General features: G+C 38.4%; 1 protein-coding gene across 2 annotated transcripts in view; it reads right to left on the bottom strand.

Moving 5' to 3' along the window:
* Positions 1 to 11401, bottom strand: part of LOC126249037 (exocyst complex component 3) — a 54960-nt gene extending 43559 nt beyond the window's left edge. The window contains exons 1-2 of one of the 2 annotated variants that reach the window (XM_049950656.1): positions 11098 to 11401; positions 1792 to 2090 (exon numbers count right to left, since the gene is read on the bottom strand). The gene's annotated coding sequence lies outside the window, so the exon portion shown is untranslated. The remainder of the gene's footprint in view (positions 1 to 1791; positions 2091 to 11097) is intronic. The other variant, XM_049950655.1, reaches the window with a different exon arrangement.
* Between the last annotated feature and the right edge of the window lie 15184 nt (positions 11402 to 26585).

The following is a 26585-nucleotide window of genomic DNA, read 5'->3' as shown; positions in this document are numbered from 1 at the left end:
TTTCTTTGCCAGTATATATGTATGTGCGTTCCACGTCAGTTGGTAATCAATATTGATCTTAAACACACAGTTTATAGATTTTTCGTTTGTTTAACATGACAGAGTTGTCTTCTCTCATAAGCCGAAGTGAATGCTATTTGTTTTCTTTATGTCCTGGGCTGTTGCTAACTTTGGTACCCAAATTTTCAGGTATTATTATTAAATACTCATTAGATATCCTTGTTTTACCCAATGCTTTTAATTTTTAGTGGTAGTTTATGATCAATTATCAAATACTTCAAGCAGCACTTTTGTAAATTCTTTGTACTTTTACTTCTTCAGAAGTCAAACTGTTTTTGTTACGAAGGTATTATTTATTCAGTTACTGTACCTCACTTTTCTGCCTTTCATGATAGATTCTGCTATTTCCTAAATTGATTGGGGGGTAAGGAAACTGGCTTGTCACTTTGAGTAGGTCTTGTTTTGTCTTTCTTTAGTAGAACAAGAAGTCGTCCATGCTTTAGATAGTCTGGAAAAATAACTGAATTATAATAATCATTTATGTTTATTAGTGGAGTTTCTATGCTGTCTAAGAATGCCTTCAGAATAGATTGTTACATAATCTGTGCCTGCTGACTTCCTATTTTTTAATTTTTGCATTCCCTTCCTGACTTCATATTCTGTTTTGGAAAACCAAAACACTATGCTTGCTACATAATTCATACTGGGTGTTGTACCTGTTTTAGGGAAATTTTATTGCAGCATCTTTGAAATACCTGAAAAACAGACCTTTACAAAATTTACTACTCCCTGTGGATGTTCTGCTTATCTAACTCCACATTTTTTTCTTTGTTATTGTACTTCAATCTGCCTTTTTCCATTTTATGATGTCCCACACCAATTTTCTGCATTCTATATTATTCTCTCTCTCCCCCCTCTAAAATATCTCTCTCTCTCTCTCTCTCTCTCTCTCTCTCTCTCTCTCTCTCTCTCTCTCCCCCCCCCCCCCCTCCCTCTCTACAGTCGGTACTGTGATAAGAATTTAGGAACTGTGAAATAGTAAGTGTTTTTGTACAGAATTGCAGGTATTTATAGTTATCTATTTATTTTCCTTTGCTAATGTGTTACTGCTGCTGACGTGACCATGTTTGGAAATGTCCCCTCAGCTAGTTGGAACAATATCCAGAATTCTGAAAATAGTTTTCTGTACACACTTCATTCGAAGTTTGGTTGGCCAATACCCTAGAGAAAGTATTTATTTTACATTTCACAAGATTCTTTAATAAGTATGTAGTTATGTGAGATTTTCAAAGTCAGCAAGTAACTTTATTATCGAGCAGTTGTGAAATAAGAGGCATAACATATACTTCACATCTACCAGCACACTGAAAATTTTCCTGGCTCATATCTTTAAGCATATGGCCTAAGGCTGAAGGTGCATTTTTAGCCATCTTTGTATTCACCATTTGTAACATTTCAAAAGTACTCAGGATGTTTACAAAGTTCCTCATTTCATCCTTAACACTGGTTTCTATGTTCAAATCTCCAGATAAGATTTTATTAGTTTTGTGAGCTGAGAGACTAACCAGGATTTTAATTACTTTGTTGAAAAAGGTGTGCACATTGCCACTAAGTGAGAAATACATGCACAAAATGATTAACTTTTCATGGATGTCAAGCTTCAGTGGCTGACTTTTCAAAAATTTCATGCACTTTGTGATTAGATCTTGTCTATCTATTAATGTGTTCCATTTCTAATAGAAATGCATGGTCCCCCAACATACGTTAGTTTTACAGTAGCAGCTTTCCTACCTTATGGTGATAGCACTACACACTGTATTTCAGTGTCTGTACACCAGCACTCTGTAATGCTGGGCCAGCCACAGGGTGCGAACATCACGTGTGCAGGGCATACAGGCCATGGCATGGCCTGTCTCTGCTTTGCTTGTTCCTTGCAGGAAGTACGCAGTACAGCACGACATTTCATTCAATACTGCGATGTGGCATTTATCAGTAAGCACAACTCTCTTCAGTTCGGCAGAATCTTGGTGTCTGCACTCTTTACCCTTCACTGTTTGTTCATGATATGAAGGATGTCACAGGTCCAGTGGCTGTTTGGATAAAAAGAGGCAGTCTAGCAATCCATCGTCTTAAGCTTTTAAAAATGAGTGGGAATTACAGAAGAGAGTGATGAGAATTATATATACGAGGGTTGGAACATAAATAGTGACAACTATTTATTCACAACCGATACAAAAGAGTTACATGTTTGCACCTGTTACTGTCCTTCGAAGTAGTCACCAACATTGTGTAGAACCCATTGCCAGTGATGTGGAAAGCGTAGCATACAATTAGCAGAGCCTGTTCTGTTGATGGTGCAAATGGAGCGGTCTACTGCCTGTCAGATCTCTGGAACAGTTCTGAAGTGAATACCACGAAGTTGTTCCTTCATCTTCAGACTCAAACCAAAGTCACAAGGACTTAAGTCCGGGGAGTGTGGTGGATGGTACAGTACTTCCCAGTCCCATCGACCGAACAGAGCAGCCACAGCTTATGCTGTATGCGCCCACGCATTGTCGTGCAAAATGATGGGTTGGTTGCACAGAAAGTGTTGCCACTTCTTTCACAAAGCTGGTCGTAGGTGATGCTCCAAAAACGAAAAGTAATATGACTTAAGTCCTTGTGACTGATTTCATTCCGAGGATGAAGGAACCACTTCACGGCATTCGCTTCTGAACTGTTCGAGAGATTCGACAGGCAGTAGACCTCTCCATTCGCACCATCAACAGAACAGGCTCTGCTAATGGTATACTACACCTTCCACATCACTGGCAACTGGTTCTACACAACGCTACTGACTACTTTGAAGGACAGTAACAGGTGCAGACATGTAACTCTTTTGTATTAGTTGGCAATGAGAGAGAAAAACTGACTACAATTAACAGATGGGATTCATTGCTCTGTACATCAAAAGCACTTTGTGCTAAATTTTCAGGCTTGGAGCTTATAGAAATTGGTGGTACGAATAGAAAATTTCTGAAGTCATATGCAGTGCGTCAACTGCAATGGTTTTCAATGGAACTGAACAAAGACTATGGAGACTTTATATATTACTGTTAAGTGTTTTGGTTAAGTCAACGAGCATGCCTGGAATGACTTTTCAATTTACAACTCCCTAATGTTGAATTTATGATGGAAAAAGGAGTTCAGGAACAAACATTAGAACATCCAAACTGGATTGCAGACCTTGCATTTTAAGTGGACTTGACTATACACTGCCCACAGTAAGAGACTGCAAGGTATTCTACATTGCTTTTCTCAGGTAGTTTCCATGTTTCCATAATGAAGGTGCAAAAGTGTTACAACGTTTTGACCAACCTATGTGTATTAAAGACTCTTTTTATTACAAAACAAAACAAGTCACAATTACGTGCCAACCTGAATGTGGAAAGCTGTGCAATTGTCTGTGTGTCTGTCTGTATGCCAGCAGTTTGTACCGGAGAAAAACTGTGTGTCTTCAGTGCATCAAAAATAATTCAATAATACCGAAAATTTGTTTTGCTTTTGAGAAATGTGAAATGCAAAACCATATGCAGTGTGGCTGCATTGCCATTTAAATGTGGTGCATTTGCAGTTTCACTTCCTTATGGTGAGACAGCATAGCACGGTGTTGGGGGAAATGTGCCAGCCAGGCTGGGCACTATAGTAATCATGCAAGCGAAATTCTTGGCCACCTCTATTGCAATGCACACCACTATGCTATTCAAAGACTGATCAAGCAGCCTTTTTTGTTTTTGGTAGGCTACATATCTTGATAAGGGATTTATAATTCTGTGATGTTTGTCATTACACTTTCTTTTTCTTTCATGTGACTGGTAAGTGCTCCCTCCTGCGTGACACATTCTACTTTCTGTGAACCTTTTACAGAAATCTCTAAATGTGATGAAACCACTGTTTACAGTTTCAAGTGTGGTGTGCATTTTTATTTGTTAAAGGATGAACGAATACACAATTTCGAATCTTCAATAAATCTTAAAATGAATCAAAATTCAAAATTATTTCCTTAAACACATAAAAACTTAGAAACCATGGCTACAGTAATGTGAACTGTTTCTGTGGTTTCTGTGTACTTCCAGACCAAAGTGGAACTTTAACACTTAAGTCTACCTTTTGCAGTTAATAATTTAGCATGTTCATGGAATGTATACCACTACCAACAGTCATCAGCACCCTCTCCAAGTCCACATTAAATCACCACAGTAGTGAAGAGACAAGGTTCATTGTGGTGCTGGATTAGCTCAACACAGCATACATTTGTACCACCAATTAAAGAGTCCATATTGTTCAGGTCAGTACCTACTTCAAACGCCATTTCTGTCTAAGCTGTTTCATGCTGCACCCACTATTACTTCCTGGTCATCTTCACTGAAATCCTTACATATGGGTTGTAAGTCATATCACCTGACAGCCTTGCTCAGCTAAACAACAGTTGTGACCTGATACTATGATCCTAACTTTTGTAACTTATGGTCTATAGCTCTGGTGTGATTACTACCAACAGCAGTACTTTCTTCTTCCATACATTAAGAATGTCACCAGCTTTCCTTATCACTGCTTCTACTTCTGCTTGAGGATCTTCTCCAATCAACTCTGACAGCTGAAACTTCTTTCTGGTACTTACAACAGTACTGCCAGATTGTTTGTCAGAGTTCTGATTCTTTATGATGCTAAGTGCTGTGCATTTTCGCACAAGAATGGAATGACAAATGAATTAAAATTCAGACAAACCCTCATCAATGGATCATACACTCAACTGTGTTATGACTGTGGGAAGATACAATAATGAGTTTTTGTTCGTGCAGTTGATGATAAAAGCTGGTCAGTTAAGAACCAGATTTTTTAAAAATTTTATGTCAATGACAAAAATTATGAGAAAAGTGTTCTAACAGCACATTTACTATCTGTTAGTGTAATTCGGCACTCAAAATAAAAATTTATTAATATCAGTTTTATATCACCTTCAGCTATTTGTGTGGTTTAGATACACTGATAATATTATCATACAGACACATGGTGAGATAACTTGCATTTTTTATTATTTTTCACAGCTACATTTCAAGTAGTGTTTCTCAAACTGTCATGCCAGCTTCCTTTGTGTCTGTCTTAGCCTTACCAAAAATCACATCTACACCTCAGCATACCTCAAGTCAACCAACAAACAACACTAGTCTGACAGTTGCTATCCCTTCCATGAGGAGTGTGGCATTCACAGCAAACTTCTCCCCTCAGATACTGACTCCTTATGGGAACACACTACCAGTCTTAATAGCCTACCAGTGCCTCTGATTATGCCACTAGCATATTTCACAAATAGATTTTCTCACAGGCCTCAGCTCATCCTGGAACTATTGATTCCTGTCAAAAGTAACAAAGGGGTGCACCTTCTCATTACCTTGTACCATGCTGGTATATAGTATAGTAACCAACGTCTTCAGATGGGCTGTAATTTTCTGAAATCATACCACGAAATGAGGTCCACCCTATTCATAACTGTCTCCACACAACCTAAAATAGCTTTTTTTTAAAGCCATGTCCTCACCTTATGAATTTTATCACTGAATTCCCCCACTATAAGACTTTTCCTATGAACTCTTCTAACACTATCTATACCCGCCCTATTACTGGCAAGACCTGTTCCATCGTAGAGAGATCCACCTGCTAGACAACTCACATCATATTCCAACTTACGAGCAGTCATTGCACAACCTTTTACATTTGTGTGACAGTCACCCAGCTGTCAGTAAAGATGAATCCGCAAAGATTATACTTGCAACACAAAACACTCAGTTGCAGATTCTGTTCTGCAACACAATAATGATGACCTTTGTGCCCAATTTACCACATTCTGTATTATATTCTCCCTCCAGGCATTAGTTCCATAGAATTTTGCCAATGGTAACTTCCTTTACAACATGTTATTGATTCCTGCCACCCATTTGGTCCCAATTTATTACATTTTTTCCTTTACTCCTCTACTGTTGTTTATCTTGGTCTTTCCAAATTTTCTTTTTGCACCTTGTGCCTTTTTCATGCACTTTAATTTCTCCCTCTTTTAGGTTCTTTCATGACAGACTTCCACTCATTTCTGACTTGCCAATTATTCTCTCTGCCCTCTTTAGTTACCCAAGTTTCAAATCCGACCTAGTACTAAAAATCTAGTATTCCATTGTATCTTGTCTGATTAGTGTACAAATATCTGGAGCCCTGGGTGACTTTAATGAATCCTGAAGCCTCAACAGTCTCTTTTCTTCAAATCCCTTTCTCTCTTCTGCCAAGGTGGAAGAACACCTAATTCCAACACTGAACAATATTACATCTTTCTATAGGTTTCTATCTGCTGCCAGCTGATGAACAAATTCTATCTTTCCATACTATCAGTTTCATGTCTGAAAGATGTCACGAAGAGAAATTAAATAGCATATATCTTGAGTATTATGATTTTTTGCTTCATTTATAGTAACCTAATTTCACTGTCACAAATGTCTTCTAAGAAAACTAACTCCACAATGAAATATTTCAGTCATATGAAATTATCTACAGTAACAGAGTAATAAAAATAGTTTAGTAAAAATGAGTAAAACTAAGTTAAGTCCATTAGCAACTGGTTAAGCTGTCTCAATTCTTGAAATGGCACAATTAATTACAACACATTTACAAGATAGACACCAAAACCAATGTAATTCTGTGATATATGAAATGAAGATGAAGTTACAATTTAAAGTGACATGATATGTGTGTAAGTTCTGCACTCTAACTGCCTGAGAACTGCTACTTGAACTGATCATTACCTTAAGCCGAGGTTTCCATGTCATCACATTTGTATACTTCAAACACTCAACAAAACTACCTCCTTCCCAACATAACCTAGACAACAGGCTATGCTACACATAAATCTGTAACCACATACTAAAAATACATTCCAAGTGTTATGTCCTAATGCTGCTCAGTTCTGAAAAGCCACTTGCAGCAATATACAAACATATCAAGGAGATACTAGCTGTGTAACTTTTCTTGTATCTACAGCAAGAGGTATTGAAACCATCAGTTTTAGATATAATGTTTAACCTGAAGTGAAATGTCTTCAGTAGTACTGTATTCAAGGTGTCCATAGAATTGTGAAAGTCTTCTGTAATGTCTCTAATTAAGGCAGACATACTACTGCCATTGTTGTAGCCAACCAGTCACTTCTGGAATCAACACAAAGGCTGATGTAGTAAGAAAAGGGCACCAGGAGTGTCCCTCAGTATTCTGAAGCACACAGCAGCTACATATATTGAATAAACTTTTGATTAATCATAAGATACCTATATCTAAGTGTATCTTAATCTCTGTCACTTCAGGCAAGCAAATGCATGTGTACCATTTGCCACAGGTTTCAATTCTCTCCAAGCAACCAACATCAGCTTCTTGAAAGATCACAGTTCTTAGACTACAAATTGTGTAATCATCTTCAAACATATTTGGTTAAGTATCCCAGTAATGAAGCCGAGTACAACACCTGTTTGACACAGTAAAATTTACCATCTGAAAATTATTTGTACCATAATGCCCTTTGCACAATTTTCTCTTATAATTAGTCGTCTTATACCCACATGTGACTTTAATGTGGTCTTTCAGAATAACGTGAAACAAGTGTTTAGACAAAAAATTCTCTATCCAGTAGTACGACACATTAGTTTTTCTCATTATATGTACTGCAGCAATATTCTCTTCTTAGGTGGAAAATGAGGTAGTTTGAACAGAGAAGTGTGTGTCCTGTGCGTTTAAACAAAATCCCCCACCCCAAATCTGAAGCCCCTGAATGTGGGAGAGTAGTATGGATAGGAGGCATTTCTGAAAGATGAACCAATCCACTATCAACTCTCAAGAAAAATTTTTATAGAACAGGGCAAACTGCAGCATTAGTCCACACAGAAGCACAATAACCCTTTTATCACTTCACTATGGAATCGGGTGTACAAGTTGGAAATGTGCAGCAGACCACTTGTGAGCATAAAGGTTACAAAAAGCACAAATGTTTGTAAAAAAAAAAAGAGAAAACTGCTGCAACAGAGGCATAGGCCCTCAGTTACAAGAGAAGTTAGGGGGAAAAGTACCAAGTCACCAGCATTTTCAAGCCAAGTGCTGAGCTAAATTGTGAGATTCAGGGTTAGGGCATTTGCGTAAGGATTTAATTGAAGATTATCCGGTAGTGATACTGGATGGGGCAGGGAGTAGTCCAGGTAGGGATACGGCATACATCATAGTTTGTGGACCTGAGAAAGATAGCTTCCTTAACTAGAGCCACCAATGTGAGCACAGCTGAATTGTTCCAGCAGCATGATCCGCCTCATCTTGGCAGTGCTATACAGTCAGTAAATGAAGAGCTGGTGCTGACGATTGCTGACCGGGTGCACACTGCACTGGTGCCAGTGATGCTATCGGGAGATGGGTTACACTTGACAGGGTCTGCACCTAGACAGGACTGGAAAAGGGAGGTTAGTGGAGTTAATTAGTGAGGGTCCAGAGAGTTCATCAAAATGTACACAGAAGATGGAATGTACCACACTGAAAGGCACACACATATATCAGAAATTTGCTCAAAATTATCAATTTTTCATCAAAATGTTCAATCCATTGAAATCAATTACACCAGCTTGAAATTGAATTACAGTATTTCGCAGCATGGTAGTATTGTATTATACTGCACTGGTGTAGAGATTATCAAATACAGCATACAGTGCTATCTCCATACGAGTGCCCAAATTTCTGCAGTGAAACTACTGTAAAGGGTGTGGATCGTGTATTTGTATTTGTGGTGGCACACAAAATATCTATATCAATCTTAAACAGTACACTTTTTTTTAAAGCAAATATCACTTGGTATTGTTGTTAATATTGTCAGTTGACAACACAATTTCACAAAGTTAAGATGACGAGCACCCAACGTACTGCAATTATGTTAGCTGTAGCTAGCAAGAAAAAACAGAAAACAATGAAAAACAGTATAAGCGTCAGAAAGTGGCTGAGAAAAAAGAGCAACTTGTCACATGTTGATTTACTGAAAAATCATCAGAACCACATTTCCAAAAGATTTCATAAACTATTTTCACACCAGTCCCACATCACACAACTAATAATGTTGGTATGACATTAGGGAAGAAAATATGTCAATGAGTGATCAGTCACTACAACAAGAAATTAAGAATAACCTAATAGATTTCTGGAGATAGAAAGGTCATTCAAACAGTAAGTTTACTTCTGTAATATCACCAAACAATTGATGAAATCATTATGAAAACCTGTGCAGCTGCTATATCTGCCCAGGAAGGCTACATTAACATAATTAATTTACAAAATCTTATGTTTTGTGATAATCTGGTGACTCATCCATTTCACAGACTCCTTATTACTCATTGTAGATATAATACTTTTCACAGTACAGGCATTTTTCTGAAGTGCTGTGTAATTCACGAAGCTATAGCAGACTTCCAAATTAATATAGTACGCAATGTCAGAGTATCCTAAAGTGGTATGTACAACTGACAGTATATCAATATGTGCCGTCACACTGTCAATATATTGACAGATAACATTACAGAAAGTGTAAGAGGCCTCTGTAGACTCTTCTAAGGTTTTTGACACTATTGATCATAAAATACAACTAAACAAGCTAAAAGTGCTAGATGTATGAGGTATAGGAAAGAGTTGGTTCCAGTCTTACTTGGAAAAAAAAGTTGCAGTAGGTACAGTGTTTTCACACATCTACTGATAAATTTTAGTACAATAGTTGTCAGATAAATGTGTGTAACTCAGAGTAATGTATTGGGTCTAATTCTGTTTTTAACATAGGTATATCAATTACTTTCCAGACAGAATAAGACACGGCAAAAAAGTTAGCAAATAATCATACATTTATGGGCTTTGAAGGTAGTTTTGTGAATGTACATTAAAAGGGCACGACAGCAAGTTCATGGTTCTGAAATCACCAGCCGGTTTCCTTGATGTCTACAGTGCTGAAAAGCAAAATCTACTTTTTATCGAAGAACACTGTAAAACTTGGACCAACTGAATGACTAAGTGCAATTGACGCCGATGACATATTTGGGAGGATGGAGGTTCCTCTGTCTGGTCGTACTGATTTTGGCATTCTGGGGTGGTTCCTTCATCAAGGCCATGGTTGACCACCTGCACTACCCTCATAAAGCAAATGTATGTATGCTGTGTGTGTGTGTGTGTGTGTGTGTGTGTGTGTGTGTGTGTGTGTGTGTGAATTAACAAGCCTGGCAATTATTTCAAATTTTTCTCGCTCTTCAACAACGAACTAATCTGTAGGGACTATATCAGTCTATGGTTTCACCATTTTTTCCCAGTGTTTGTTTGTATAATTAAAATTAGCATTTGGGGTTTAAATTACATTAATCCTCACAACGCGAGCAACTGAAAGAAGTTTGTACCCACTAGAAACACGTACCCAAAAGTAGGCCTACCTATCTCTTTAACCTTTTGTTTACTAACCCCTTACATAGCAGTAAATGTACCTAGCTATACATACTGCAGATAACACAAAAATTATGGACTTCATCCATTGTGTTAGAACTGAACTGACAAATTTCATCCTGATTCGTCGGGCGTAGGCCTACAGGCATGACGTTCACACGAAATTGTCACACAAAGTGTTCCTGCACAGTACGCCTGTAACTGCTTTAAAAACATCCATTGTTTTTCGTACGTCGTATCTGTGGTAATATAATGAATCTGTGCTACCATAATGAAACAAACTACTTTGGAACGACGTCCTGTTGACGAGCACACGTCAAATCTTTTAACAACTCATTACACTGATAATATGCTGAAAAATTTAACGCTACAGTTTTATGTAGAAATTTCATCCATTAAATGGCAGTTTCCATTACCGGCTTTATCGAAACGAGTCACAAAGGAGTGACCATAAATCAAACGCTGTCATTACTATGCTGCATACAAGATAAAGTGAACGACATATAAAAATGTGGCTGGGCATAAATCTACTGAAATTCTGCATATTTTAGAAGATTTTTGGCACTATTTGTATCATACCTGCTTTCCGAGTTTAAAATGTATCGCACAATTTAATAGACGTCCATCACATTACAACCACTCTGTGAAACACAATACGCCCACTTTAAAAAGCCCGTTTTTCTTCACACATAAAACTCTTCATTCAGGACTTAACTGAAGTAAAACACAAAATCAGATGATTTTACTGGGTTTCCTCTCACGAATGAGACCTAAACCCTTTAATTTCTTCATCATCTTATTCCACCACCCTCAAACGTCAACACCAATCTGCAATCTGCCATCACACCACAGAACACAAAAATAGAAATGCAAGGCACAAGTCCACACGATGCCTTTCTTTCTGTTCAACTTTGCGCATGCGTATAAATTTCCAACAGGGCAAGAACGCATGCGCGTTTGTGCATGCGTGTTTTCCTGGGATTGCAGGCCGTGGGTTAAGCCTAGCCTTGTTTTCACGACACTAGGTTGCAGGCAACTGCTCTACCAGCCACTGCGCATGCGCGCAACTCTGTGAAACTAGACACTTTCGGCGTGTTCCAACTTTTTAACTGAATTAAGAAAAATATAAGCAAGTGTAATTTTCGCTGTGGTAATGCTCTCGTCTAAAAGACTAAAATCCCATCGTTAGAGTTGGCCAACTCTTGTTAAAGAATATTGTTGACAGGAGGGAAGGCTATACAAATTCAAGAAGCAGCATTCTTTATTCAATATTCATCTTTTCAAAACGTCGCTGCAGTGCTCCCCATTCACATATGTTAGAATTTTGAAATATTGTCACTGTAAAGATCTCTCTTCAAGAGAGTAGATTGCAAACCATTCTCTTCTTAATCCAGCCTGCTTCGAGTAATTTTTGTTGCTAATGTTTATAATTATTACTGTCGTTGTTAATAATTATTGGTGTTAATGAAAAAGCGTCATCACCAACTAAAACCGCATGTTATACATGGAGGTGAAAATACCTCCATGATATTATAGCATGCCGAGTGTTCTCGATTGTAATGCATGCAATGTGATATTTGATTTCAGTTCTGGCTACAGTGCTTCATGCATTACAATACCTTTATTCCTTATCGCATGATTAACTCTGTTTAGAAGAAACGTTAACAGTTCTGGTGACATTCTAAGATAATTAAAAGAACTTATTGGGTCTTCCATTACAAATTATTTCAGCAAGGATGCTGAGCAACGGTGCTGACGTCTTTTCTTCATCCAGTCACGAATCGAAAAACGTTTCTTATGCAGCGATTCCACGCAATAAGCTTTAACTCACAACTCGTGCGACGTGCAGCTGCCAAAACTTTCATTTCAGACCGACTCAGGAACTCACAAAACCACGAAACTGAAGTATATACTGGTTTCGCCGTGTCTACAGTCAAATATGAAACCATTTGCGTGCAACTCATTCACGCAACGAGTGGCGCAACCCAATGTCGTTGTGCAGACTTGGCTTGAGGCTCATTGCTTCCCGCCTTCGGTGGGAATCCTTGTGCTTTTTGACAGATGACAAGGCAGCTGGGCCCATGTGTTTTTCATTGTGTGGTGTATTGAGGCTAAGCTGTGAAAGGGTTTATGTGCAATAGTGGTTGTTGGCTGCAAAGGAAGCACACTTAAATTTACACATGATTACAGACAAAAAAACCATATGGAGTCCCGCTTCTAAGGATTATTTCAATAAAAAATTGAAATGTGACAACCTGAGCATATACTACCAGATGAAAGTCTCCAATAACATTATTGTAGAGAATAAGATACAGTATGTTTGACCGATGGCCCTTGTAGTCTGGTCCCTTCAATCCCACAGTAAGTTGGAAAACAGAGAAGAATAAGTCTGAAATTTATGAAAAGTGTATACGAAAACTGTGAACGAATATTCATGCTATGGCGACTTATAGCACAACTACTGAAGAAAAATGATGGGGGATGTATATAGCTTAAGCACAAGGGAATTAAATCATAATTAGAAAGTCTTGAGAAAAATAGATGTAAAGTTTTTGCTGAAAAATTAATTACAGTACAAATTTTACACCACTTTAAAATGTTTGAGTGATGGGAGATATTTTGTATAAGGTAGTCTCATACTGAATAAGAATACATTTAAGTGCTGTTACATGCTACTTTGAATAGTAAAGTGAAGTTTTGTACTTAGAATAGATTTACTTTCATTCCAATTGATGCATAGTGAGGAGGTCCTCCAGGATGTAGAACATATCAGAAAAACAACAATACATGACAAATATTTAGAACTAAAACAAATAAGCTAATGTACCATTTCACAGGTCCCAAGTGGAATGATCATCATTTTTTAATGAACACTATATGAAAGAGTCATTTTACAAATACTGATGCACTGAATCTAAAATAAAAAAGTTTTTTATTTATTTATAAGGTAATAAATGAGCAATACAACTACTATAATACTTATTTACGATGAACACATTACTGCACTGAAATGGTGCAGAAGTTAGATTGTACTTAAACACACACACACACACATATTTACAATGAAAACATTACAGCACTGAAATTGTGCAGAAGTTATAATATCACACACACAAGTCAGTTACTTCTACTGAGAAATTCATTCATGGAGTAGAAGGAGTTGGCCACCAATAAATCCTTTAGGCTTCTCTTAAACTGAATTTCATTGGTTGTTAAGCTTTTTATGACTGCTGGCAAGTTATTGAAAATGTGTGTTCCAGAATAATGCACACCTTTTTGTACAAGACTAAGTGACTTTAAATCCTTGTGAAGATTATTCTTATTTCTGGTATTGATCCCATGAATTGAGCTGTTGATTCGAAAAAGTGATGTATCTTTAATGACAAATTTCATTAAGGAATAAATATATTGGGAAGCAGTAGTTAGTATCCCTAGTTCTCTAAACAGGCTTCTGCGGGATGTTCTTGAGTTCACACCACATATAACTCGTACTGCACGTTTTTGTGCCTGGAAAACTTTACCTTGGCTTGATGAATTACCCCAAAAAATAATCCCATATGACATTATGGAATAAAAGTAAGCATGGTACGCCAGCTTTTTCATTTTTATATCCCCTATGTCTGACACAATTTGAATTGCAAATAGAGATTTGTTAAGACGCTTCAGCAGTTCTGTGCTGTGCTCCTCCCAGTTGAATTTATTATCAAGCTATAATTCCAAGAATTTAACACTGTCCACTTCTTCTATCTGCTTATCATCGTATGTTAGGCATATACTCGTGGGACACCCCCTACAAGTTCTGTACTGCATGAAGTGTGTTTTTTCAAAGTTTAGTGACAAGGAATTGGCTAGGAACCAGTGATTAATGTCCACAAATATTTTATTAGCTGATCTTTCTAAGACTACACTTGATTTGCTGTTTACTGCAATGTCTGTATCATCGGCAAACAAAACGAACTTGTCATCTGGTAATGTTACTGATCGACATACACAAGAAAAAGTACGGGCCCCTAAATGGAACCTTGTGGGACCCCACATGTAATTGGTTCCCAGTTGGATGATGCCTGATAGCTTGATACATGTGTCTTTCCTAATAACACCCTTTGTTTCCTGCCAAAGATATAAGATTTGAACCATTTTGCAGCATTTCCTGTTACACTATAATATTCTAATTTACTTAAAAGGATATTGTGATTTACACAGTCAAAGGCCTTTGACGGATCACAAAATATACCAGTTGCCTGCAATTTTTTGTCTAATGAATTAAGCACTTTTTCACTGTAAGTGTAGATAGACTTCTCAATATCAAAACCTGTGACTTTGACAGTATGTTATTTGAGATAAGATGGTTATAGTGTCGATTGTACATTACTTTTTCCAAAATTTTTGAGAATGCTGGCACAGTGAAATTGGACGGAAATTTGATGCTATTTCTTTATCTTCCTTCTTAAACAGTGGCTTAACTTCAGCATATTTCAATCATTCAGGAAATATTCCACTGATAAACGACTGGTTACACAGGAAGCTTAAAATGTTACTTAGCTCAGAATCACATTCCTTAATTAACTTTGTTGATATTTCATCATACCCACTAGATGTTTCTGATTTTAAAGATTTTATGATGGACATTATTTCTGCTGGGGTATTGAGGGTCAAATTCATATTATGGACGTTATTTGAAATGTCTGGTCTGAGGTATTCCATAGCAGCATCTACCAAACCTGACAACCCCATCTTTTCAGTAACAGTTATAAAATGCTTGTTAAAAAGTTCTGCTATACAAATCTGTCACCAATGTATCATTTACTCTTAATGCTATTTGTTCCTCTTCATGTTTGGTTCTCCTGGTCTCCTCCTTCACTATATCCCATATTGTCTTTATTTTGTTATCTGATACGACTATCTCTTCTTTGTAATATATTTGCTTTGATGTCCATATTACAGTCTTTAATATTTTGCAGTATTTCTTGTAATGTGCTATAGCATCAACATCGGAACTGTTTCGGATTGACAGATACAGTTTTCTTTTTGTTTTACAAGATATCCCTATTCCTTGAGTAATCCATGGCTTCTTTGTGGACTTTGCTCTAACCTTGGTAAGTTTTGGGGGAAAACAGTGTTCGAATAAGGTAAGCACTTTATTAGCAAAGGTGTTATATTTTTCATTCATGCAACGAGCTCTGTAAACATCAGCACTGACTCCTGTGCTACAACTGGCCACCTCCTAACCACCCTTTCCACATTGGTGAGGTCTGCTCTGTATTTTCAGATAGGAACCCCCTTGTTTCCATATTATGATTCTACGCCAGAAAATATGTACAGTTTACTCAAACCATTGTTTTTCATTCGTGGTAGATGGTGATATAATGACAAATATCAAGTATGCCTGTTTCTGCAATTAAGAACCGAAACATCTGACTCTACATTTCATTTACAATGGAAATGTAAACCTTTGTTTTCTAGTGGTTTATATTTATGTCCGAAATTTACTTTAGTGTTGCAAATTCGATTGTACATTACAACATGGTCAGCCATTTCAATGTCTGGTTAGAAACTACGTTTAGTGTGAACTAGTAACAACATGGATGTAATAATTTTCTGTTCCCATCTGGATGCTTGGTATCGATGAGTGGAGTTACCCCAAAATATGATACCATATGACATAATGGAGTGAAAACAAGCAAAATATGCCAGTTTTTTATATTTATATCTCCTATGTCTGGCATCATTCGCGCTGCAAACACAGACTTGTTTAGGCACTTTACCAGTTCATTAGTATGTTGCTCCCAACTGAATTTATTATCTAGTTGTAATCTCAAGAATTTTACACCCTCAACTTCTATTTCCATGTCATCATATACACACACCAGAAGGGAATCTCTTGGAAGTTCTGAACTGCATGTAGTGGGTCTTTTCAAAGTTTAATGACAGTGAATTGGCTATGAACCACTTATTAATGTCAGTAAAAATTTGATTAGCTGTCCTTTCTAAATTTTGTATTTGATTTACTATTTATTGCAATGTTTGTATCATCTGCAAATAAGACAAAATTGGCATCTGGTAATGTAACAGATTACAGGCCATTAATACACACAAGAAACAGTAGTGGACCTAGTATGGAACCTTGGGGAACACCACATGTAATTTCTTCCCAGTCAGGTGATGTCTGATTGCCTACTGCTGAAGTGTTATGCAATGACACTCTTTGTTTACTATTAGTAAGATATGACTGAAACACTTTGCAGCACTACACCATAATATTTTTATTTACTTAAAAGAATGCTGTGATTCATACAATCAAACGCCTTTGACAGGTCACAGAATATGCCAGTTGCCTCTAATTTGTTGTCCAATGAATTAAGGACATTGTCGCTGTAAGTGTAAATAGCTTTCTCAACATCAGAACCCTTAAGAAACCCAAACTGTGACTTAAACAGTATGTTATTTTCACTAAGGTGCTTAAGTAGACGTTTGAACATAACCTTTTCAAAGGTTTTTGAAAAAGCTGGCAAAAGTGACATCGGTTGGTAATTTGATGGCATTTCTTTGTCCCCTTTCTTGTGGAGAGGTATAACTTCAGCATATTTAAGCCAGTCCGGGAATGTTCCTGTGACAAGTGATTGATTACACTAATAAATTAAGATATGACTAAGCTCATATGAACACTCTTTTATTAACTTTGTTGATATGTTATCATAACCACTATAAAGCTTTGATTTGAAGGACTTTATGATGGATTCTATTTCTTTGGGTGAAGTAAGTCTCAATTCCATGTTACTGAGATTGCTTGTGTGGACTGGTCTCAGATATTCCATTGCATTATTTACTGAACCTGACAACCCCATGCTATCAGTAACAGAGACAAAATACTTGTTTAAATGGTTTGCAACACAACATGCGTTTGTTACCAGGGCTTCATGTATTTTTAGAGCTATTTGTTCATTCTCATTTCTGGTCCTACCTGTCTCTGACTTAACTATATCCCATATTGTTTTTATTTTATTGCTGGATGTATTTATCTTCTTCTCATAATTCAGGTGTCTAAATTTCTGGATAACCTTCTTCAATATTTTGCAGTAATTTTTGTAATGAGCTATAATGCTAATATCAAAGGTTTCCCTACGTATCAGGTAGAATTTCCTTTTTGTCTCACATGATATCTTTACCCCTTGTGTGATCCATCGTTTATTGTTAGACTTCTCCTTAATTTGAGTTACCTTCAGGGGAAAACAATGTTCAAATAAGATGCTAACTTTATTAATGAATGTTTGTATTTTCCATTTGTGTCTTGCATGCTGTAAACATCCATCCAATTAATTTCTTTGAGCAATCTCCTAAATTTCTCATTTTTGACTGTTCTATTGGCCTTCTGTACTCAGCTCTGATAGATGTTTTACCCTGACAATTCTCATAATTTAATTTTAGGTGTTGCATGTCATGGTCAGATAGCCCATTTACTACTGGTTTTGTAATGTGGCTTAGTTGCCTAGAATTGTCTATAAATATATTATCATTGGCAGTCTTAGAATATTTGTATAACCTAGTTGGGAAATTTACAGTAGAAATTAAATTGAATGACAATGTAACAGATTTCAGTAACTGTTCACTGACAGTGTTTTTCAGGACATCTATATTAAAATCACCAGCAACCACTAGTTCTTCGTTTTTTTTAAATTTTAGATGAGATAATAAATCTTCAAGACCGTTTATAAACAGGTTAGAATTTCCTGAAGGTGCTCTGTATATGGCAACTATTATAAAGGACCTATTATGAAACTCTGTCTCTGTTGCACATGCTTCTAAGTGCTGCTCTAAGCAAAATTTATTAATTTCAATATTCTTAAATTTAAAACTATTTTTAACAAATGTGGCAACTCCTCCTTTCTCCATCTTTTGTCTACAGAAGTAGGAGGCTAACTTAAATTCCATAAAGTTTAACATATCTACACCAGAGCTCACATGATGTCCAGAGAGGCAGACTATGTCCACTGGGTTCAAATACTCTAACTCATCAATGCACACAAGTAGTTCATTAATTTTACTTCTAAGCCCTTGAATATTTTGATGCACTAAAGATAGTTGGCATTTCACATTTACCGAGATGAAATCGGGTGGAAATAAAATTTCTGCTGATCGCTGTAAATTTTTAACCAAGAGCTGTGTTCGCTGATCCAATGTGCCAGGATTATGCTGTTTGATTTCTTTATCAAACTGAAGGTTTGTTTCAATCTTTACTTCTCTCAGAACTTGACTTCCTTCTGTCCTACCTATCCTAAAGAAGGTGCTGCTCCAACACCTATGACCACTGGTATATTACCACTCATGGCAGTGCCTCCCCCCTTTACATTTCCTGCTATTAGCCCAGCCAGTTTACCCTTCCCTTTCCTGTTGAGGTGTAGGCCATGTCTAGTATAATCCCACCTACTGAGAGAATCAACAGGAACCAAACCAACATGTGACCCTGCACCCGACCGAAGCAGCCATTCCAACTCCAAATTAACTCTCCCGACAGAAGAGTTTAAATGAGGTTGGTCATGGCGTCTCAGAAAAGACACAAACTCAACACTGGTATGTCTCATTGGTGATGCAATCTTTGCCAGGTCACACTCTATATTATACCCAGGATCTCTTTCAATACTATTGCCTAGCCCACCGGTAAATTTGCCTGAAAAATTGTCAGGAAGTTCGTAGGATAGGCCCTAAAATTGGCAACTTACTAGGAAAAATTGGCAAATTGGTAGGACAACCCATAAAATTGATAGGAAATTGGTAGTGTAGGTTATAAAACTGGCAGGTCGGTTGCGTTAAGATCACGATGTATTCCATAGGATTGTTTTATATTTTCCTTTAAATAGTTTCCAGAACATCCAGTGCATATCCTGCAACTTTCGATTACTTTCTCCTCATAAATACTGCATATCCTGTATTCCTACTCTTTATCCATGTTTTTCCACATTTGTACCATTTTTCCATATTTTCCATATTTCTCCATATTTTTATGACGTACTGACAGAAAAAAATCACAGCTGCAAGAAGGGGTTGTGCAATATAAACGAAAGTTGGTAGGCATGTTTTTACATCTGAAGGATGATGTCTGTCCAAATTTCGCGCCAGTCTCAAAAGAGTGGCGCCAGTAACACCAGTATGAAGAATCAAATCAGGATTGCCTTTAATACAAACTGTAACGGTCGTGAACGTTCGTTACTTTGAGTTGGATGTGGTGAGTTGATGTTGTCATGAATGTCTTTAAAGGAAAAAAAAATGCTATTATCAACACCTCATTGAGTTTGAACGAGGTCGTCTAATAGGTCTACAAGAAGCTGGATGCGTTATTGTAGCAAGATTTGGCAGGAATGTTCATGATTGCTGGCAACACTGCTCATGACAGTGTACAGTTGGAAGAAGACTGGACTCTGGACAGCCACGTCACTCTACCAAGTCCTATAATAGTGGCGCTAGTGACACCAGTATGAGGATTCAAATCAGGATTGCCTTTAATACACATTGTAATGGTCGTGAACGTTAGTTACTTTGAGTTGGATGTGGTGAGTTGATGCTGTCAAGAATGTCTTTAAAGGAAAAAAAAATGCCATTATCAACACCTCACTGAGTTTGAACGAGGTCATCTAAAAGGTCTACAAGAAGCTGGATGCGTTATTATAGCAAGACTTGGCAGGAATGTTCATGATTGCTGGCAACGGTGCTAATGACAGTGTACAGTTGGAAGAAGACAGGGCTCTGGACAGCCACGTCGCTCTACCAAGAGGGAAGACCACTGTGTTCTGCATATGGCTCCAGCGCTCTGAACTGCATCTGCAGCAGTAATTTGAGCGGTAGTTGGCACTACAGTGACACAACGAACTGTTGCCTGTAATGTGCATTCCACTGACCCCAACCCACCACCATTTGCGACTTCAGTGGTGGCAAGTGAAAGCTCATTGAAGATCAGGTTGGAAATCTTTTGCGTTTTCTGATGAAAGCTGGTTCTCCCTCAGTGTCCAGTGATTGCCGTGTGTTGGTAAGGAGGAGGCCAGTCGACTGCCTTCAATCAACCTGTCGGTATCATAGTCACACTGGACCAACACCTGGAGGTATGTCCTGGGGTGCGATTTCGTATGACAGCACGAACACTCTCGTGGTAATCCCACGCACCCTGACTAACAATTTTTATGTCAGTCTGCTGATTCAACCTGTAGTGTTGCCATTCATGAACAGCATTCCAGGATGTGTTTCCCAACAGCATAACACTCGTCCACAAACCGCTGTTATAGCCTGACATGCTCTCAATGATGTCAAAATGTTGTCTTGGCCTGCTCGAGCACCAGGTCTGTCTCGATGAAGCAACTCCAGCGTCATCCACAAACAGCATTAACAGTCACTGTATTAACTGACCAAGTGCAACAGGCATGGAAATCCATCCCACAAACTGACATCTGGCACCTGTATGACACAATGCATGCATGTTTGCATGCTCGCATTTAACATTCTGGTGGTTAGACCGGTTATTAATGACCAGCATTTGACATTTGCAATGGCTTATCTCACACTTACATTAACCTGTGATCTTGCAATGTTAATCACTTAAATATGTTACTTAGACAAGAATACATGATGGTCTTATTGTGTGCCCTACCTAGTGTCTTTAGTATCCAGTAGCGATTTGGATCCCTCCACCAACCCAGAGAGATTCTACATGTCTGCAAGATCAATTCTTCCTCCATATGACAACACAGAAAGGAAACCTTAGTCACCACACACACACACACACACACACACACACACACACACACACACACACACACACACACACGGGATAGGGACAGAAGTGGACCCACCCATATTAAGTCTGGGATAGTGACCAAAGGTGGATCTGCCACCATTATGCCCAGTATATTGTTCAGGTTGTCTCCACCCACATTTAAATCTAGTATAGTGTGCGAAGGTGGAGCCATACATATGAAGTCCTGGGTAGCATCTAAAGGTGGATCCATCCACAGTAAGTCTGGAGGGGGGGAGGGAATGGGAGGGTAGTGGAGGGGATAGGGTGACCTTTAATGTAAATTTTGCAGTTACCTCTGCTGTAACCTGCCACCAAAAGTGATTTCAGTTTGTACCAGCAGAGTTACCCTACTTTCATCATAAAGGCTGGTATATTGGTACCCTTGGACAGTCAGTGGGCCTCGCCACTCTATATGGTTTTAAAGAAAAACAATGCGTGGCACTTGTGCGGTGACTGCAGGGCACTCAGTGCAAGGATAGAGCCAGACAGATACCCGATTCTGCATGCAATAGACTTCAATAACCCAATTGCAAACCCATGGATATTTAGCTTTACTGAGTCGGAGACAACTCACTCACAAATACTGGTCCCCTCGGAAGATGTCAAAAACACAGTCATCATTACTCTGTTCAACCAGTTCAAGTACTAATCCATGCCTTACAGTTTGAAGACTGCAGCAGAAAGCTGGCAACAATTCATCCACCAAGTTATTTTAAGCTTGGATTTTGTTTTCTTTTCAATTACTAAGACAGTAAAGAATAGTCATAAATAGAGAAAAATGCTGTCTAAGCAGAGAGGAAGTGGATTTTATTTGTTTCTGAGTGTCAGGAACAGTCATCTCGATAGTGCCAGATAGAGTGTCAACCATTCAAAACATGCCAGCTCCGCAAAGCTACAAAAAACTAAGACACTTTGTAGGAATGCTAAATTGTTACTGTCAGCCCATGCCCAAAGCTGTGAAACAACAAGCAGTATTGTGGTGCTAGAGGGCCCACAAAATATGGTGCTCAAATATACCACAAGAGCTCTGAGGTCAGGTACTCGCGGCCTTCCATAACATAGTGCATCCTGATGACAAAGCGACAGGCAAATTGGTCACCAAGAAGATGAAATGGCCAGGCATCAAGAAGGGTTGCAATCCTATGAGAGCTGTCTGTGGAGCAGGATTGTCAAGCACGTCTCTGCACTGTTAGGTACCATCGACACAACATGCTTGTGCATGTGGACCTAGTAGAACCGCTAGAGTTCTGGCCAGCACAGTTACTTATTGACTATTGTAGTCAGATTCACATAATGGCCAGAGGATCCATCACATACATGGCAGCAGAAACAGTGGCCAGAGCCCTGATCATGATCTAAATCGCAAGATTTGTGAAACTGGTATCCCAAACTCTAACAACTGATTTTGGGAAGCAATTCAATGTCTCAGTTATTCCATGAGCTGCTATGTGAATATGAGTGCAATCACGAGAATCGCCTGCTACTGTCCTGCAAGCAACGGTAACCTTAAAAATGGCTTTAATGTGCAGCTACGGCCAGTGGACCAATTTGCTACCACTAGTTCTGTTATGGCTATGAACAGCAGTTGAAAGGACCTGCACTGCTGCGCAACATAACTGGTTTATGGGGAGCAATTATTATGATTTCCCACTGGGCTCATCTATAATAAGCCACAGCATCTTACAACCACAGAAACCACAACGGAGTACAATCAGCAACTATAAAGAAGAATGGCTCAAGCATACACAAAGCACTTCAAATTGCAGATCTGGCTGAGAGACGACAGTGTATGGCCTCCCTAAAGGCCACTGCACACCACACCTTACAAGGTTCTCCAGAGAGGTGTGCACATCTCCAAAACAGAACGAAACAGCAAATAAGAGACGAAGTCAATTAAACGCTTCAAACCAGCGATCCTAGAGGAGTCAAAATATGGTCTGGCACCAACAATCACAGAGTCAACGTCCACCAGCATGGAGAGTACACATCACTCTCCCCCTCACATGCCGTCAGACTCAGAAGAACAGAAAGAATCTTTGGTCATGCCACTGCTTCAGGGAAGGCTGCAGACACATCAGCACCGCAATCAGTTGTCACATGAGCCACCAGAACAGAAGAATAGCAGTTCCCTTGCATCTTCTATGCTCCTGGTTTCAAAAACAATGGGTGGAGGGTGGTCTGGCGTAGCGACCTTGGTATTCGACACGTCGGTTGTGAACACTAAAATCTAATTCAGTGACTGATCCCTTTAGTTTTTCAGTCCTATATTCTTGTTGTGCTAAGTGCACAACGCTGTTTGTGTCATGCATTGTCAAACATAAATTTGGAAGTGCGATAAATGTGTGACGTTCAAAGTACCCTAGAATCATTCAGTGGAGAGTCACAGATTTCCAAGCAAACAAAATTCTATAAGTCTCTCTGTTTCACTCCATGAAAAATGAATTCAGATCGTTCTATATTTGTTAACATCAAGCGTGGAGCTACACCCAATTCTGTAGCAGAAAGCTAAACCATAGGGTCAAACAGACTGAGCAAAGATGATTGTACTATGATTATAGGTGGGGCCAATGATGTATATAAAAATGAAAGCAAATCAGCACTGCAAAGTTACAGGAAATAATTGTCACAATTACAACATACCAATCTTTTCATCATAAACGTACATATACAGTATGATCTTCCACAGTGGTCTTGCGTTAATATGGAAACAGAGATTGACAATTCAGTGCCACAAAAACTGTGTGAAAGTTTCAGCTATGTAAACTTAATATATAGGGCACTCAAATGAAAACGAGACAAATGGAAAAGAGTAAGTAAGCTCTTTATTATTTCAAGAGTACTCGCCATAACTATTAATACATTTATCCCACTATGAGACAAAATGTACATCGAAAAATGTTTGCGGTTGCCTACAGAGCCATGATTGTTGCCAGAAATGCATTTCTTCATATGTAGTAAACTGGCAGTCACAAATGTGTTTCTTTAGGGTTCCAGAAATATCTAAATCGCATGGGAAGAGATCATGTTTCTATGGATGATCTGTAAGTGCTTCCCTGTGAAACTTCTGCAGCGTATCTGAAAACACCTTGGCAACATGTCGGCCGGGCGTCAAGCCTTGATCTTCCATGATTCTGGGCACACCATCACAGTGCGAGTGGTGGGAGCATTTAATGCACCCAGGAACATTGTCAAATATGATCGTTTTGGTGCCCTAGGTGTTACGGTGTTGGAGGCATAATGTTTAATGGGCTTACTGTCCTCCAAAACATTGAACACGGTACACTCATTGGTCAACGTTATTGTGACACTGTACTCCTTCCCCACGTGCATGAGTGCATTTGGCTCTGACTTAATTTTTATAAATGACAGTGTGCAACCACACCGAAATGAGTGGGGGAGGAGCTCTTGGAATGAGAGGATATTTCGCGAATAGACTGGCCTGCCGATTCCCCCGACTCAGATCGCATTGAACATCTGTGGGTTGCATTGAAGAGATGTATTGCAGTATGTCGACATGCACCAATGAACATCCAGCAACTTTCAACTGGACAGGTGGAAGAATGGAATGCCATACAACAAAAACTCCTTATCAACCTTATGGCCAGCATAGGAGTATGCTGTAGAGCATACATGTCACCCATGGTGATCACACACCCTTCAAAACCATGTCCCACTTTTTCTAATGTTCAGAGGACCATCATAAATTGTAGTGACTTCAGTATAATTATTGTATCTTCATAAAAGTGTCATTTCTGTTCATCTTACTATGTATTTATTTCAGTTAGCTTCTGCACTATACTGCAGCTGTTCTTTCTATGTATGGTCCAGTTTTCAACGAACTATGTTATTTGGCAATGACACATCATTCGAAAGTTACTTTCGTCCTTAAATGTTGCACATCAGTGTCCTTTTTTCTGGAGCATCGATGGGAAGTATTGTAAAATGTTGTAGAAAACAACAGTTCAATACGTTACCCAAGTTCACAGCTAACAATCCGTATTTTCAGAGCAACAATGATGTTTACCGAAATGTATGTGGAATTGTCAGTCTTATATTAAAATCTACTAATGTGATTTACAGATAGGTCTCAAAAAATGAAAACTAAATACTCGGAAATTGACCTATATATTTCTCCACAGCCTCTTTCTCTTGTGGGGGAGGGATTGGTGGGGGTGGGGTCTGTGAACGTTTTCAAGGGATTCTGCCTATTCCTATCTCCCATCATTCCCCATTTGGTGTATCAAGTATCCAGTACGTGGTGTGTATAGGAGCGACAAACATATTCCGTGGATAGTGATGTATTAATCAAGAATGAGGTAATTTTGCACTTTTTAACTTAAAACTGTTCTTTCTCCACATTACGTCTACTGCACTAGCTGTGAGTGCATGGTTAGTAAAATTGATTTAATAAAAATGAATCGCAGAAATAGACTATGTATTGCCACAATAAAAGTGTGCCTGCTAGCATCCCACTGCGTGCATAACAATGGATCAAACTGTTATCTGTTATAGGCCAATTCACAATGACCATCGCGTCATCTCATGTCACATCACAGCCCCATCACATGAGGAGGTATTCACATTGCCCATCACATTACATCACATCAGTTTGGTTAATCAAGTACTGAACGGCGAAAGTATTGTTATGGGCTACTACCTGTGGTACAAAATGTTGGAGTATAATATTGGAACTGAGGAGCTATCGTGAGGAGCTAACAACGATAATGGCCACAGCAAACTTCGTAACACGTGTTATTGATCTGTTTTGTGGAGTAAAGTGTTGAGAAGTGAAACAAGATTTCAAAACATCGCCATTTAGTTGCCAGCGAAAGTATATGCATACAAGCACATAAAACAACATTTATTAGGGAATAAATACAGCCAATTTATCTTATCCACTATTTTTCTTTCCTTATGTTACTAATAACGTCCTAAACACCAGTATTTTTCTCCTTAACTAATGCTGATTTTTTCACTTAAAATGTTATGTAATGAAAATAGTTTCATCAGGGATTATTCTTATTTATGTACAGTCTAGGTGCCAGGTCTGTGCTGTTCACACGACAATCTACTGCTCCAATCTACTGCTCTCCTGCCATCTGTCGGTCTACTGTGTCTAGAAAAGAAATTTTAGCGACAAATGACTAGGCTGTAGCAACCTCAAATTTATTTGATTTATTCAGCAATTCGTAATGGAGAAAATGCTGTTATAGTTTGTGTTCGCAACATGTTTTGCAAAAACAAAGGCGAGGAACGGAAAGACCTATCAAAATGGTCTAGACAGCGG

This window comes from Schistocerca nitens, chromosome 3 (genome assembly GCF_023898315.1).
Source record: "Schistocerca nitens isolate TAMUIC-IGC-003100 chromosome 3, iqSchNite1.1, whole genome shotgun sequence".
NCBI classification, from domain to species: Eukaryota; Metazoa; Arthropoda; class Insecta; order Orthoptera; family Acrididae; genus Schistocerca; species Schistocerca nitens.
This window is presented reverse-complemented; position numbering and strand designations above follow the sequence as displayed.